This window comes from Jaculus jaculus, chromosome 4, assembly GCF_020740685.1.
Source record: "Jaculus jaculus isolate mJacJac1 chromosome 4, mJacJac1.mat.Y.cur, whole genome shotgun sequence".
Lineage (NCBI taxonomy): Eukaryota > Metazoa > Chordata > Mammalia > Rodentia > Dipodidae > Jaculus > Jaculus jaculus.
This window is the reverse complement of record NC_059105.1, coordinates 167,117,808-167,135,670: the sequence shown is the minus strand read 5'-3', so window position 1 is coordinate 167,135,670 and position 17,863 is coordinate 167,117,808. Positions and strand designations below refer to the sequence as shown.

At 36.9% G+C, this 17,863-nt stretch overlaps 1 protein-coding gene across 5 annotated transcripts in view; it reads right to left on the bottom strand.

The window, feature by feature from the left end:
* Zbtb20 (zinc finger and BTB domain containing 20) overlaps positions 1 to 17,863 on the bottom strand; it is a 770,503-nt gene that overhangs the window by 677,007 nt on the left and 75,633 nt on the right. The gene's annotated exons all lie outside the window — the stretch shown is intronic.

The window sequence follows — 17,863 nt, the reverse complement described above, 5'->3', positions numbered from 1 at the left end:
TTACATATAGTCCAGGATGAAGTACTCTTGTCTACTTTGTCAGTCCTTATTAAATATGAAGAGAACAAAACCTAAAAGAAATGCCAGTTAGAAAAGTTGGAATATGATACAATACATTACAGCACTCAGGCCAAGTGTTATGAGCTGGTCAGCATTACTTCTCAGGCAATTCTGGTTGCCATATTTCAGGGACTTGGGCAGTGCACCATACCAAAGCACTTGGTCAAAGCAAGTTGGCAAAGGAAAGATGTTTTTATCAGGATAATGTGAGCTACATCTTTAGAATGAAGGCATAGATTTTTGTATGTCCCACATATAAAACAGATTGTAAGTGAGAGAAAAGAACTTTTTACCTTAAAGCCAAAACATAGCTGAGGTTAAACTTCAGGTAGCTTTTTGAATTTATTTAATCAGATTTCAGTTACATGATTTTTATTTACATTATAGACCTCCAATTATTTTCTGGTTTAAACTATATTTCATTGCATATGCTCATGGTCTTCAGATTTTCCACTACTGCTTAAATTACCACTTTTTGTAATTCCTTATTTTAAGGTGCTTATTTGCTTTGTTATATGACTATACCATTGACTTTTACTGAAAACTAGTTTTACTTTTTGAACTTGCCTTCTTTTCCCTTCCTCAAAAGGTGTACTAATGGAACATTGTTTTTAACTTTGGGATTTGTTAGTTTCCACATGACATCCTTCTACACACTGTCCTGCCCATTTTCCTACAATTCTCTGCATTTCTGTTCAGCTGAATGCGGGCTTAGAATTTTTCTTTTTACCTATTTAGGTACAACCAATTTCCAGTTCAAACCTTCTTGCTTAACATTAATAATGATTTTTTTAATCTTTATTGTATCTACAAATCTACTTCAGCTAATTTACCACTTTCTGGGTAAAGACTCAACCCAATCAGGTTGTACAACAGCTGCCTAGGCCAGGGAGTGACATTCTACCTACACTTGATCAGAGAGTCAAAAATGCAAGGATTAATCCAAGTTTACTTCCATACTTTCTCCCTTTTCACACTTCCCTTATTCACATTTAAATACCCATGCTGGGCCTTCTCTTTCACTCCTGATTGATTTAGATATGGCTAACTCAGTCACTCTCATTCTATCTCAGATATACCTACATTTTAATTTATAAAACCTTGATCAATTAATTGAATATCCAGGAAAATATCTCATGCCATTACCACTAGTGCACTCCCACAGACACAAACATGGAAGAGCATGTGATTTAACACATATAGAGTATGAGTAAACACACACACACACACACACACACACCTATATTGTTTTACAGCCATCCAGCATTATGATCTTTATTAGGTCACACATGTCTGTGGGTTTGAACTTGCTCTTCAAGGAAACTCTCCTTGGTTATTTCATAATGGTTTCTCCTTTTAGATCCTTCAGTTTGCAACTCAAATACCTTGAAACTCTTCATTGCACTACTGGTTCTTCTAGTCAATCTCATAAGTCCACGCTGTACTTTGTGACTATCACTATCTACATTATCATTTACTTATAAACTCACTCATTGTCAGTATCCTTCATGAGAAATGCTATCTTTCTTTTGGCTGCCAAAGTGCTTACTCCTAGATGGCATTCCTGGCACATACTATGAGCACTCAAATATCTGAGATGAATCTAAATGAATAATGAATAAATTAGGGCATTAATATTCAATTAACAAATATTTATCAAGCACTTACAATGCAAAATACTTTTTAGCATTAGTTCTTGGGCTGGTGTGTGTTATGACCCTAACATGTGAGAGAAAGGTCCAAGATTAATCTGGTGGCACCTATTTTGAAAGAGGTTTTTAGAAAGTAACTTGCTAAAGAATCAGACTGAAAATGTCTTGTCCTTTAATAGCAATCAGCATTCCTTTAGTATTCCTATAGTACACTACTGATATGTCATTTCCTTTTATGATGTCAAGAACTCTTTAATGGAATTGAAAGAAAGCAGCAAAATGACATCACTTCAGACCTTTACTACAAAGCGATAGGCCAATTCCAACAAAATATCAACTACTCAGACTAAAGGTAGTAACAGATATGAATTCAATTATTCCTGTGTACAACTTATAGATAACTCCACTTATGCCCAGACATGATGCTGTACCTGAAAAAGGCGATTTGATAGGTGTACCTGTTTTTGAATGAGTTAGGTCATTAGGGACGTACAAGCAAAGCGAAAAGGAGAAAAATGGCAAGTAGTAGTTAAAGAACAGAGCATCAAGCCAGGCACCGAACAATGAGCAGTAGGGAAGCAGCTCCACTGAAAACTGGGAGGAACAAATGGCAGCAGATATGCAACAGAACGTCAGGCCAGGCCTTTACCAGCATCCATCAGAAAGGACTGAGGAAGCCCCTTAAGCACAGGAAGAGTCATCATCAATCACTGGTCCTAGGAAGAGGCCTTTCCTTAGGTGAGCTTTCTCATTACAAGTTCTCACCACCAGTATTTTTATACCACAAGTAAAATAATAGTAAACTCTGCTTAACTTTTTCTGTAAAAGGACAAAGAGTAAATATTTTACACTTTGCTGTCATACAATTTCTTTCTTTGCTATTCACTATGCCACTACAGAGTAAACAACTACATGCAATAAACACAAACAAGTAAGCATGGCTATACTCTAATTTAATAGTGATACAATAATTTGCTTATAAAAACAGGAAGGAAAAAATTTGTGGACCCCAATCTAATCTTATCAGTGAAGACTCCAGAAACTGGCACAGGAGATACTTAATGTTAAAATTTAATTACATGGAGGTATAAAGATGACTTGTACTGTTAAGTGGCTTTATGTTCTGTACATGGTACTTTCTCTTCTTTTTTGATGCCTGCCATTATTATTATTATTATTATTATTAGAGAGAGAGAGACAGAGACAGAGAGAGAATGGGCACGCCAGGGCTTTCAGCCACTGCAAACGAACTCCAGATGCATGCGCCCCCTTGTGCATCTGGCTAACGTGGGTCCTGGGGAATCCAGCCTCCAACTGGGGTCCTTCGGCTTCACAGGCAAGCGCTTAACTGCTAAGCCATCTCTCCACCCTAATATCAACTTTTTATGAAAATTCCATCCATCAGATTATGTGGTGTAAAAATTATTTTTGAAAAACTACAATAAGTATTAGATTAAAGTACACAAACAAACTCCCTTTATCCATGTTAATTCTGAAATTCAAATTTTTTAAACAACTAAAAATGTCAAATGTGACTTGCTTGTAATAGTCTCATGCTTTTCATTGCTCCTGATCCCTTTGTCCTTATGGTTATTTATTTCTCTTCCTTTTATTTGAAGAATTATGTCAGATATCCTGTAAGATCACTTCAAATTACATTTACATTAGATCTACTATAAAAATGCTTTTCTTCAGAATCTTTTGTTCTTCTAAATTCATCAATTAGAATCTATACATATACATATTATACTAAATACTCCTAAATTCTAATTTTTATACTTAATGGATATTTTCACAAGATTTAATGAATTCATTACCTGGTATTGCATTACCCTTTCATTAGTGTAACAAAACACCAGGCCAGAAGCAGCTGATGGGAGGAAGGGGTTTACTCTGACTTACAGTCTAGATGGGAAGCTCCATGATGGCGGGGGACAGCATGTCACAAGCACAGACTGGACGTCACTTCTACTTCAGCAGGTAGAAAACAACATCAGGAGAGTTAACTGATCTCTGGCAAGGGGAAGCTGCCTATAATATCCCTAAGCCCACCCCCCATAACACATCTGCTCCAGCAAGACTCCACATCCCAAACTGCTGCCAGCTGGAGTTCAAACAGAACAGAGGAGGTTATGGAGGACGTCTGAGCCAAACCATCACACATGGCTTTCACATTTTCTTTCAGACACCAAGATAGCTACGCAGCTGGACTCAAACTTGATAAAGATTCTAAATGATTGAACATGGATCCACACTGTCATGAGACACATTATTTATTAATTAGTAACATTATCATTTTCTATTTTCCATCTTATGGTTAAGGTAATAAATTCTGCTGCCAATCACCCTCCATTAGCTTATTAGCTCAACCATTCAGGATAACCAATAAATTGTGCACTACATTTCTGACATCCAATTCTGCTTTATCGTTCTGGCTACATAAATCTCTAGAATATCATGTCAAAGTATGTTTTTTAGCTTCGCTAAGGGTCATGCAAAAATGCCAAATCTGGAAAAGCTAAATGTAAAGTTGTTACCATTAGGTTGCATCAGCATGTCATGTAGCAATTATTTTTAAAATACAATTATAAAAATTATAAATATAAAGATTCCAGATAATAAAAAGTCTGCTTCAGCTAGATTCAGTATTCAGCAAAAGAAAACACTTGAGAATCCAAGTAATAATAAACCTTGAGATAGCTGAAATCTCCATTCTAAATAATGGGGACATTTAGGTAATTGTCTGTACAAACAAGGATCAAACTTTTGAGATCAAAAAATGCTTGGCCTTCCCAGGTATGCTGAATACAAAAAGCTTACCACTATATATTACACAATAGGGATAAGACTGTTGAATCTATCTGAAAACATCCTCAAAATCTCCACACAGTAACTGATTTATTAAAGAAATAACTAGGCCTTCTTTTGCCTCATAGGAAAGAGAATCAAAACTGCTGCAGTATTTGCAAAAGGATGATGGTGTGTTCACGTCTCACTTCCATCCCTTGAATAATTTCATTACTTATGCTCTTGCCATGTACATTCAGCATGTTGAAGAAAACCATTTCCAAAAGAACACAGTTTTGTTGATCCTGGATTCCCAATAATGTCCCTTGGTAGAAAAGAAGCTCTTACATACAATCAAAGTGACAATCACTAACTCTACTCAGAAGGCTCATAAGCACAGCACAAATCATAAGGTGCCAAACTAAGGGTAAATGCAAACCTCTCAACATCATCCCAGTATTAGCAAAAAGCACCCATTTAGTTATATGTAAGAAACAAACTTATTTCCAGTAAGTTGGAAGCAAGTACACTGGAACTAGAATGATTTGTTTGCCTCAGCTACAGTTCATCTGACTCCCTGAAAAGAATTAAACTAACCTAGCCAAAGATTTGTCTCCTCTGGGGGCAAGCTGCCTTATCAATAAAATCATACCCACTCTCCCTATTCTTCCTAGTGCTCATCTCAAAAACACTCTCTTGCTCTCTCCCTACGCCATCCCTCTTAAACTTTTCCCTATTCCTCCTTTTCCTCCTTACCATACACACACAAACACACAAATACATGTTACATGATCCTGTTAGCTTGATATTTTCTTTAACAATTCTATATGATCATTCATGCGAGAGTACAGCAATAAAAATCACAGGCACTGAAAATACTAAACACAGAAAATACACACATCACCAATGAGGGAACAAGGAAGTTATGAACAATCTAAAAAATTAGTACATTGTCATACTGAATCTACTGCAAGTGAAGGCAGACTGATTCCACGAGATGTTGTTGTAGCTCTCTTGACCAATACAGATGTGTGAGATCATCAACTAATTTAAAAGTGAATGAAACTGAAAAGATAAAAAGAGAAATCTCTGGGTGTCAAAAATGAGTACTAACATGTAGAGCAGAGGTCAGCCTTGACAGATCCCTAAGGCATCATACACTTATAGGCCCCCAAAAGTAAGATGTACCGAACAATGGAAGAAGTCTGAAGCCATTAATAGACACAAAGGAAAAATAAAGCATTATGCTTATTAACAAATTCATCCCATTATACAATTTAGATTAGAAAAGTCTGAACTAGAATGAAGATGCAGGAGAAAGCTACAAATCAACTCTAGATTCTGAGTGGAAAAAAAGTCACATGAAATATCAAAATTAGTTATATGTAATGGGTATTTAAGTGATTAGTACTCACATAACTATTTAAAACAGGAAAATGAATATAAAATAATCAGGTTTTCTTCAGTAAATTAGTTTAGATCTCGGGATAAAAGGTGAACAAACAAGTTCATTTGCCTCAGAAGAACCTACAGAACAAACACAGAAAACAATTTTTTTCATCAGAAAATAAGCCCTATTTAGTAGTCCAAAGGAATGATACTCTTTTGTCCACCAATTCAACAAGTACTCAATACCTATTTTAGAAAAGTACTATCTTATGGCTCAACAGGTACAGATATTTTTAACTATAAAAAATAAGTATCAAAATTAGTGAGTCAAAAATGATGGGAGAATAAACTTAAAAAGGAAGAGAAGAAATAATGATTCAAGCAGAAATTAATGACAAATATACCATAGAGACAATCAACAAAAGTTTGTTAAGAAGATGATAGTGTATTGGGTTAAACCTCAAGAAAGTGGCACTATTGAAAATAAGAGTCAAGGACTAGAAAAATGGCTTAGTGATTAAGGCACTTGCCTGTAAAGCCAAAGAACCCAGGTTCAATTCCCCAGTATCCAAGTAAGCTAGATACACAAGGTGGTACAAGTATCTGAAATTCATTGGCAGTGGCTAAAGGCCCTGGCACACTAGTTCTCTCTCTATCTGCCTCTTTCTTTCAAATAAATTTTAAAAATGTTTAAAAACCAGAGTCAAAAACTAAACAATAAACATTATACAGGAGGAAGAGATTAGAAACTGTAGAGATAAGGAAAATGTAGCTTTAAAGATAGGAAAGGGGAAAGACTTTCAGGAACAATACCTCAGTAGCCCAGGAAATTAAACAATAAATCAACCAGCGGGATCTCATGATGGTAAAACGTTTTGTACAGACAAATATACCACAAACAGAGCCAAAAGGCTACCCACAGAATAAAGAAAATCTTTACCAGCTACCTCACTGACAGAGCCTAATACCTAAATTTACAAAGAAAAAAAAAGGCCTAGGCTGGAAAGGCAGCTTAGTGGTTAAGGCCTTTGTCTGCAAAGTCAAAGCATCCTGGTTCAATTCTCCAGGACCCACGTAAGCCAGACGCACAAGGGGGCACATGCATCTGGAGTCTGTTTGCAGGGGCTGGATGCCCTGGCATGCCCATTCTTCTCTCTCTCTCACTCTCTCTCTCTTGTCTCTCTCTCTCTCTCAAATAAATAAATAAATTAATTAATTAATTAATTAATTAAATGTCATATATATATATATGAAAAAACAAATAGATAATACTCACCTAAGAAAATGTTCAATTCCTTAACCATCAAGGAAATGCAAAGTAAAACAGCTATAAGATTCCACCTTACCCCAGTCAGGATGGCAGTCATTTAAAAAATCAAATGACATTAAGTGTTGGCAAGGATATGAGTAAAGAGGAACCCTCATTCACTGTTGGGTACGCAAACTTGTACAACCACTATGGAAATCAATATGGACATTCCTGAAAAAAATATGAAAATAGAGTACCACGTGACCCAGCTATTCCTCTACTGGGCATCCACCCTAAAAGGTTCACTCTTCCCTACAGAGATATTTGCTCAACCATGTTTATAGCTTCTCGATTCACAATAACTAAGAACTGGGATCCACTCAAATGGCCATCATTAGATGAATGGATAATGAATATGTGGTACATTTACACAATGGAATTCTACTCAGCAGTACAGAAAAATGATATAATGAAATCTGTAGGAAAATGGACAGATTTTTGGAACAGATCATATTAAATGAACACTCACAAACATAGAAAGACAAAAGCCACATGTTCTCTTTCACCTGTGGTTCCTAACCAGGAAATCTTGACTTGCAGGCAAACCTACCAGGCAGCTCGAGAGACAAAAATTAGGGATGGAAACGGTGGGAAGTGGGTGGAAGGATGAAGGGAGATAACTGACAAAATTAAATTCAAAAGGAACTGGTTCCATAGAAACCTTCTTCTGGGATAGAAGACTCAAAGATATAGCCCTCAACAGAAGCATGGAGGGATTGTCTGGTAAGAAGGGCCCTGGAAAGGGTGAGATGAAGCCTAGTACCTAAAACATTTGGCTCTAGCTTGTAACTCCCAGTATCAAAAATCAGTTACAACCCACATTGAGATGGTGATCAGAGAAACCTACAAGGTCCCCAAAACCAGACTTGCTTCTGTCAAGGCACTTGGTTACCTGAGTGAGGAATAAGGGAAAACCCTCTTGCTGAAGTCATCACATGCACTGACACGGAACACTGAGAGTTCTGACTGGCATCTCTAAGGAAGCCAGCTCCCAGAAGGTCTGCCCATATGGTGCTGCAGAGCGCTACATGAGCTGCTGGGGAAAATGGCCAACAACATTGTGAGCAAGCAGGAGGCACTGCTGTAAGAAAGCAAACGTCCTGACAGCACCTGCGCACTTGTGCAGTGGTGGCTCCCAGCCTAGGAGGGCAAACAAGAACTCTCTGATTGGCTAAGAGATCTGCTCAGTGGAAAGGACCCATGTCTGATTGGCTAAGAGATCTGCTCAGTGTAAAGGACCCATATCTGATTGGCTAAGAGATCTGCTCAGTGGAAAGGGACCCATAGCTGGAACTGGGATCTGAGTCAGAACCCTATGGAGAGCAAGACTATGGTCTCCAACAAAAAGCCCCCACTAGATTTTGGCCAATATAGAGGCTACACCCATCAAAATCTCTCTAAATTACAAATTCTTATACCCTTTAACCTACGCTGATCATCCTTCTCCATTGGAGAATCTGTTTTTCTTTTTTAAAAAGCAGTGAGAACCAAGTCCAACCAAAATCTATCAACAAATCAAGAAAAGGTATCTGACTCCCTGACAGGAGGTGAACCACCCCTTGCACATCAGCCAGGGCCCAGGTGAAACCACAGAGGAACTGGGGAGATGAGCAAGATTGGTGCTTCCATGCTTAGCCTGACAATCTTTGCCAGGGTGAGGGAGATATATACTGAGGATACTCAAAATGCACCAAACCAGAAATCCAGAAACTGCTGGGAGTTCAAAACTAAAGCGGACTTATATCAAACCCACCAAGAGATAGGGAATTTTGCAGAAGAGGGGGCAGAACGAATGTAAGAGCCACAGGGTGGGGGGGGGGGGGGGAATCCAGAGACATTGCCCCTTCCGCAATGACTGACTGCTGCTTTTACAACTCATAACCCTCAACTCCATGGTGAATACCAGCAATCCAACTAAGGAGGACCCTCAGTAGAGAAAGGACAGGGAAGAGGGAAATGATGTTACCAACATACGATGTGTCCATATAGTTTCTACTTTATGAAATAAAAAACAAAAAAAAAAGACATAAGAACTGAAAGGCTCTACAAATCTTAGAACATTTTAGTTCTTTTAGCTAGATAGAGTTTATCCTAGAAATGAATGAGTATTCATCATCAGCCAATGGTTGAGGAGATGTCTCTGTGGGTAACTAATTGATTACAAAAGCCCAACAACCCAAGGTCAGATCCCCAGAACCCACAAACCTTTAGCAAGTGTATCTATTACCCTAGTGCACCTACAACAAGATGGGAAAGGAAACAGGAGAATCCAAAATCTTGTGGGCCAGTTACCTTGGTGAATCCATCAGCCAAGCAAAGAAACCCTGCCTCAAAACAGAGTGAATGTGGAGGACCATTCAGGGCTGTCCTCTAATCTCTATACCCCTGTCACTGAATTTACACACACACATACACACACACACACACACACACACACACATATCATACACATGCACCATAAAACATAAAGTTATTTTTAAATGTTTCAAAGAAATACATAGGCAGTTATGCTGGCACATGTTTGTAATCTCAGCATTTGGGAGGCTAAGACAGGAGGTTAACAATGATTTCTACATGAAAAAAGAATATATAGCATGTTCTGGGCTATATATGCATGAGTTAGGAGTGAGATCATTTTTATATGTCTTTCCATACATGACTTATCTACTACTTAACTAACATTTTCTATACCCATCCATATTGTCAGAAATGACAGTGTTTCTTGACTTTTTATACCTGAATAGTATACCACTCTGTATATATTTTCCTTATTAATTTGTCCAATGGTTGTTTCATAAAAGGAATAAATTCTTGTGTTCTACAGCACAGTAGAATGGATGATAAATTGATGTATAGATAGATAGATTATAGATAGATAGATGTTAGGAATTTGAGTGTGCTCATATAGTTATAAATTAGAAGTGATATATATGTTAATTATTTTTAGTTTCTTACTGAGTTGTCATTAAAGTATGGCACTATAATTCATAAAATTGTGTAACCATCCATTCATGAAAGTTTTAAGTTATAAAACATATCCAGGTCAAAAATGAATCTCATTGAGAGGGCTAATATGTGAGATTTATTTCATAAATATTATTTGGCTGGGAATTCAATTATTGAATTGTTGATCTAAAACCTGGTTTTCTTCCAAGAAAAACTGTATTTCTGATTATCCTAATATAATACTTTCTTTTTGGTTTTTTGAGGTAGGGTTTCACTCTAGCCCAGGCTCAACAAGAATTCATTATGTGGTCTCAGGATGGCCTTCAACTCACAGGGATCCTCCTACTTCTGCCTCCTGTGTGCTGGGATTAAAGGCGTGCAGCACCAACAAATTTCAATTAGGTGATTTTAAATGTCAATTATAGTGTGCTATTTTTATATTTTAAATATCTACAAATTCATTTTAACTTAAATTATACATTAGCAGATTATTACTTTTGAGAAATTAGAAATTCTAGAATGTCTTATCCCCAAAAGGCCTTTAACAAATATGTTAAAGGGAAGATTAGAATATAATTTTCATAAAAATTAAAAGTAATTTGGCATTCTTCAGTTTGTAGACTTTCTCTTTTCCAGTGAAATATTTCTTAAGCCTATTTCAACATAACTTACCAATATCTTTTTAAGTTTCACAACTTTGAAGAAAAGACACAACAGATTTTTTTTTTCTCCCTATAAACTGGCTAAGTTCCACATAAAACTGGCTTGTCAAGATCTCTCAGTTTGAAAGTTTGTGGAGAATACCAAAGAGAAGAAAACACTGTGGAAATCACTATACTTTAATTTCTGGGTGACCCACAGCTCATTTTTCCCAGTTTATGTCACTCAGGGTCATGGTGGCAGGAAGAATTTACCTGGATTCATATGCTACAAATGACTCTAAAAAAACAGCATATATGCTATTTTGGGAAATTCTGGAGTAAAAATGGCAATCCCCTTTACTTTAACTTTAAAATCCCTAGATTAAGAAATGACTGTCAAGCTCCTGCCATGAGAGGTTCTTCTTATATAGGCACTAGCTATGACACATTTATGCCCACCCTTAGGTGAGCTGGCACAGTCGTGAAACTTAGCTTTACCAGCTCCTGATCATCACTGTTAAAAATTATATCTAAAGTGGCACTCCCTAAATTTGATTTTTATTACATGTATCGCGCCCACACACATGCACACCCACATCCATGGACAGGATCCTACAAAATACTGCCACTATGACAAGTTTCTGGGGGAAAAAAAGGTTTAATACTCTTCAATATGTCCCCAGATTTGTTGAAAATGAGCATTACAAAAGTCTGGAAACAAAAAGGTATTACAACATTAATTTCAACCCATTAATCTTACAGAAGAGTCAGAACCTCTGATCTAATGAGATACATGGATCCAACTTACAATGTTGAAAACATGTCAGACTACATTTGGTATCCATTTCAAAAAAATGTCAAAATAAAACATGAGCTGCTAACAAATAAATGCATTATAGGAAACTTTTGAAATTACATATAAAACGGTACAGCTGAGAACAATACAGATGTAAGAAAGGATTTCAGGTATTTATATTTCTTAAATAGGATATTTTTAAGCCAACATTGAGAGTCAAACATGAAAAGTATAAATTTTCTGGCTGGAGAGATGACTGAGCAGCTAAGGTACTTTCCTGCAAAGCATAACAACATGAGTTCGATTCCCCAGTCCCCATGTAAAGCCAGATGTACAGTGGCGTGTGTATCTGGAGTTCATTTGCAGTGTCAGCAGCTTCTGGCACATTCTCTCTCTGTCTCCCCTCTCTATATCTCTCTCTGCTTGCAAATAAATAAATAAAAATATTTCATTTTTTTCACACAGTTTTTTCGGGGCTGGAGAGATTGCTCAGTGGATAAAGAAACTTGCTAGAAAAGCCTTACAGCCTGGGTTCAAATCCTCAATACCCATGTAAAGACACACATAAAGTGGTACATGCATCTGGGGTTCATTTACAATGGCTGGCAACAGGCCACTGCACACCTGTTTCCTCTCTCTCATTTCATCATTTCTCTCTCCTTTCAAAGAAATAAACAAAAATATATTTTTTTAAAATAATATAAACTTGGGCTGGAGAGATGGCTCAGCAGTTAAAGGCTCTTGCCTGCAGAGCCTAACGACCAGTGTTCTATTCTCCAATACCCATGTAGAGCCAGATGCACAGAATTGTGCATGTACCTGCAGTTCATTTGCAGTGGGTAGACACCCTGACACTCCCATTCTCTTTCTTTCTCTCTATGCTTGCAAGTAAATAAATAAAAATATTTTTAAAATAGATAAGCTTTCATCTGCTTTCTTAAGTCACCAATTAACTAATTAAATTTGAAACTAAAACATAGTAGCATTTACACTGGCCAAAAAATAGTAAATTCATGGATACAAACTTAATAAAATTAAATATCTATGTGAAGAACATCAGCTAATTAATTGGAGAGATATTCCATGTCCATATAAAACTTTATATTAACTGACTTTGATAACCAATATGATCTCCAAACATTCAAACTTAGACCATAGCAACAATATTCTATTACAAAAGTTTTATTTAATAAAAGGGAAGTCTTATTTGTAATGAAAGTAATAGAAAATTAATCTACTTCAAAAATATTTCAATAAACATTTAAAATATCTACAATATGAGTATAAGGGGTAAAGGAAATATACAATTGTGAGGGTATATAGCAAAAGACTTCAAAGATCGTGTGTAAAATATGGTTATTAAAGAAAGATAAATTGCTGGATGTGATGGTGCACGCCTTTAATCCCTGTACTCCAGAGCCAGAAGGAGGAGAATGGCTGTGAGTGCGAGGCCACCCTGAGACTACATACTGAATTCCAGATCAGCCTGTGCTAGAGTGAGACCCTACCTCGAAAAACCAACCAAACAAACAAACAAACAAAAAAGCAGAAAGATTAAAAAAAATTACAGACTCAAACAAGACTTACACATGAATACAATGGGTACAATTCAGTGAATTTAAATTTCATTCCCTTGGTCATCTTCAAAAGAAAGACAAGTAAGCATCTTGAAAGGAAAAGAAGCATTTCTTTGTAGAACTCTCTGCAGGACTTCCATCCTCAATGACCGCAGTGACCATCAAGTAGTCATGACATTAATTTATCTAAACCTGTCCAACCTGACTGTAGTGCTTCAGACTGGGTGTCTAAGGTTGTAATAATCTGCAAGGATATGAAACCTGTGTCACTGCAACTATTACGGAATTTTGAAGTGTGTATAAAATACTGGAGCTGCAAGGGCTGTGAGTTGTGTCAGTATTATTTTGGATAATGGATGAGCATAATAATGCTCACACACGCTTTTGTATTAAATACAATGTATCTTTTCTCACAACCAGTAAGACGCGGTGATCTGGCTATCTTTCGTAGGAAAATACATCTTAGCTATTAATGCAGAGTGGTGCTGCACGAGCCTGGAGTCCTGTGACTTCCACAGAGAGGACAAACCTCTCCTCCTGCTTTGTGCTGCGTGCTGCAGCGAACACCTTCCCATATCCTAGGCTGTTACTCTGCTATCTCCTCAATTTCTCTTCCGATTCTTGTTGAGATGTCTTATTTCTTTTCTAATTATTTCTAATATTCCTTGGCACTTTTTTTCTGACTTGTTCATTTTGGTCATTCATTGTACCCGCATGTGGCATCTTTGGAGCACTCTTTCTGACGGGGATTTTTTTCTTTGTAGTGGTTGGACTCTTGCTGTTGCTTTTGGAGGTCTGAACCTTAGTAGAAACATTAAATTTGGTTGCCCAAATGCTTCTCACACATCTTCTACCTGTGTTGACTATGTATTGAGACTTTATCACAAATTCCTCCAAATTGCCTTTCTGCCCTCGATCATTAATTTTGTAAAAGGACACTCAACTACCTAACCAGAGATCCAGAGACACAGAGGCTCCCATGACCTACTCACTGAAGTAGGCCTAAAATGAACACAACATAGCTCAGGGAAATCTGCGGAAGAGGGCGGAAAGATTGTTAGAGCCACGTGTTGGGACATTATGCACAGAGACATTGCCTCCTCCCCATATCTGATGGCTACCCACACAATGCATGACCTACATTCCCCAATGAGGAGGGTCCCTGCAGAGGAGGGAGGACAGGGAGGAGGCTGAGATGGTACTAACATGACTGTATACACACTGTGTACATAACTAATAAAGAGAAAAAATGTTCCCAGACCTACAAAATACTAGAATAAATAAATAAGGTACTAGGATACCCCCTAACTCTCCATGGGTATAATGTTAATATACAAACTATTTCCATTTTTATGAATTCTGTGATTTCTTGCTTTTAGTCTATGTGCATTATTAGCATTTGCTGTTCAGAGAGGTAAAACACAACTAGGGCATGCACAAAATGCTTCAGGAACTGCGCATTGCATAATTCAGTCCCCTAAATCCCAGGCAGTTCTCAAAACAATTTTGTTCAGAATACTGTAATTTTAGCTGGGATCTCAAAATTTTCTTTTTGCATAAAATATAATCCTTCACAATATGACCATAAACAATTTTTAAACAAACTATTTCATTTCAAAATTAACATCTCAAATTGTTTTGTCCAAGAGGACAGACTTAAGCTTCTATCTATCTAGATAGCAGTAACTAAAACACTAGAAAATTATTCTTCTTTTTTGAAGCAGTACCTAGAAAATATTTAATCAAGGTTAGTGACATATAACTGCTAACTGATCAAATCTAAACTAAGTACAATTCTATCTTCACTACAAAGGACAAAAATCACACAATCTGGAGGAGAGCAAAGTTATCACCACATTAAAATTGTCAAGTAACTTCTAAACTAGATCACTTGCCTTCATAATCCTCTCAGAACAAAATGTTCTCTAAGAACAGATCTGATATGAAGAGCCAAAAAATGGAAAAACATTTACTACCAATTTACTGCAGTCACCCATAAACTCTTACAAGAACATTATGTACCAGGGTTCAAGCCAGCAAGCTATTAAAGCAGACTGACCTGGTGTCATTTCATTTTACTTTAAGGCTACCGAAGCATTAATAAGTCTTTAGGAAATTGTAGTTACGTTGAAATGACCTTATCATGTAATCAATTTTTCAAATATTCCAACTGTGTTGAGGCAAGTTCTGTTTATTTTTTGCTTCTTCCTGGTCAATGTCATTCTACTTTTAAAAATACTATCATCTTTTTTTTTGTTTGTTTCTCTGATCCAAATCATGGTTTCATCTTGGAAATATATCAATTGAAATGGTGCTAATTGCCATTGTTAATGAACACGGCGACATCTACCACCCTTGGCCCCAGTGCCACTTTATATGCCTTTGCTCATGTCGACATCAAAGAGGAAAAGATGCAAAGAATCATTTTGAAAAAAATAAGATTTCGCATATACAGCTCTCTTGGTTTGTCTGTTTTATGTTTTAAACACCCAGGCACGATAATCATAAAATTACTTTGCTTTATACTCCCTGGTTAATTTTTACTTGCTAAAAACTTTGTAACACAACATTTCCTCTCATTTATAAGGACAATAATGGTACTCTGGAGGTTCATGATTAATCCAGTATCTTGCTCACTAGTTGCCATCTTCCCTCAGTGGCAGAAGTTCCAAGCAACTGGGGCACCTTCCAACACACTTTACTAATGGAAAATATTACTGCATATAAGCTTTGTATAAAATAAGGAATCCAAGTTACTTTCATGCATAAGAATTGGCAGGGATTCAATTTTTTAAAAATATATTTATTAATTTGAGAGAGAGAGAAAGAGAGACGGGGAGAGGGAAAGAGATGCCAGGGCATCCAGCAGCTGTAAAGGAATTCCAGATGCATGCACCACCTTGTGTATCTGGCTTACGTGGGTCCTGGGGAATCAAACCTGGGTCCTTTGGCTTTGCAGGCAAACACCTTAACTGCTAAGCCATCTCTTCAGCCCAAAGATTAAATTTTTAATTGAAACCTCATAAAGGAAAAATAAAACACATAAAAATTTAGTCATGAACAGGATTAAATTTGGGTAGTCACTGAACTATAATTCTCAATTAACTAGATATTTCTTGCCGACAGAAATGTAACTAAAGTTTATCATTTAAAGCATTGCTTAATAATAAGTATTTGGGCTGAGAATACGGTTCATTGGGTAAAGAGCTTGCCACATAAGATTGAGGACTTGAGTTCAGATAAATTTAAACCACATTAAGCCAGACCTAGTACCATGGGCATCTGTAATCCCAGAACTCCTGTGGTGTGAAGGGAAGAAGAAACAGAAGACTCTCCCAAAAACTTACAGGCAAGCGCTCCTGGGAAATGCAAGGATGAACAAGGAGAGACCTTTCCTCAAACAAGATGGAAAGTGAGGAGCTACACTTGAAGTTATCCACTGCCTTTCACACACCTACACGGCAGCACACGTGCACCCGTACTCACATACGCCTACACACGTGTAATCCCACATACACGCCCAAAAGCAGATACTCATGTCTTTTTGTAACTACATACTATGTGCATGTGTGTACATGTGTGTATGCAGATGGACAGGTAATACACACGTACCTACCAAGATCTATATTGACAGATGGCACATACATACGTGCCAACACAGACAGATGAAAAACTGGTAGACAGTAGGTAAGTTGGTAGGTAGGTGGAAAGACAGACAAATAGACTTCTACTTTATTTAGAATGTAAGATCCATGGACCAAACTTTGTTTAATCCTCTGTGTTTCCGCAAATTCCAGTAGAATGTGTCTATCATAGCATTTACTCACCAGGTATTTGTTGGAAGAAATCATAAATTAGTCATCATACAAATACAATACTCAAATTCTTTATTATGAAAGTAATTATTGGCAAGCACTACAAATACATAACTACTTCCTCAATAGGTAGTTCAATTTTCATCTGACCGCAATAGTACATTAGACTGTACCTTTGTATTTGTGAACCTACTTTAGTGTTATGTTACCTTAAACTATAAATTTCTATCATATTTCTTGAAGAGATTTGTTGCCTATGCAATATATTTTTTCAACTATCATGTTGTAATGAAACAATGCTTCTTTATTTATGAACAAACTATATTTATACTTCAGACAGCTTGGCTTAATTAGAATATCTACAATATCCTTATTTTATGTTTCTCATAAAACTCTCTTATGTAATTAGTCACATTCCAATCAAACTGACATGAAAATAATCAGCAATGAGCTCTGCCTGGGATCGTGAATGGGACATCGGAGAGCCATCACCCAGCAGGTAAGTAAATGGGGATATAGCTAGACTCTTCCACACTTGCCCCATGCTGCTTTCCCAAATCAAAACTACAAGTTGTGATGTCACTGAAACATCCAATAAGATTTTCATTGGAAGTTTTTTTCCTGGCTTAGACTCCAGTGACACGACAGCAACTTTGTAAGTTTGCAAGTGGGGCAGCACAGCAAAGAACGTGTTTGGCCTTATCTTATTTCCCTTTGACAGATTCCTTAACGTGAGGTTTAGGCCAACGTTTTAATGAGAAAAAAAAAAAAAACTCAAATGAAAAAGACAACCAAAGAAGACAAAACCACAAACACAGAGTCACAGATTTCTCACCAACAAACACTGTGAGTTGTCCAGCAACATATGTTGAGCCAGGCTGTAAGCTCCTC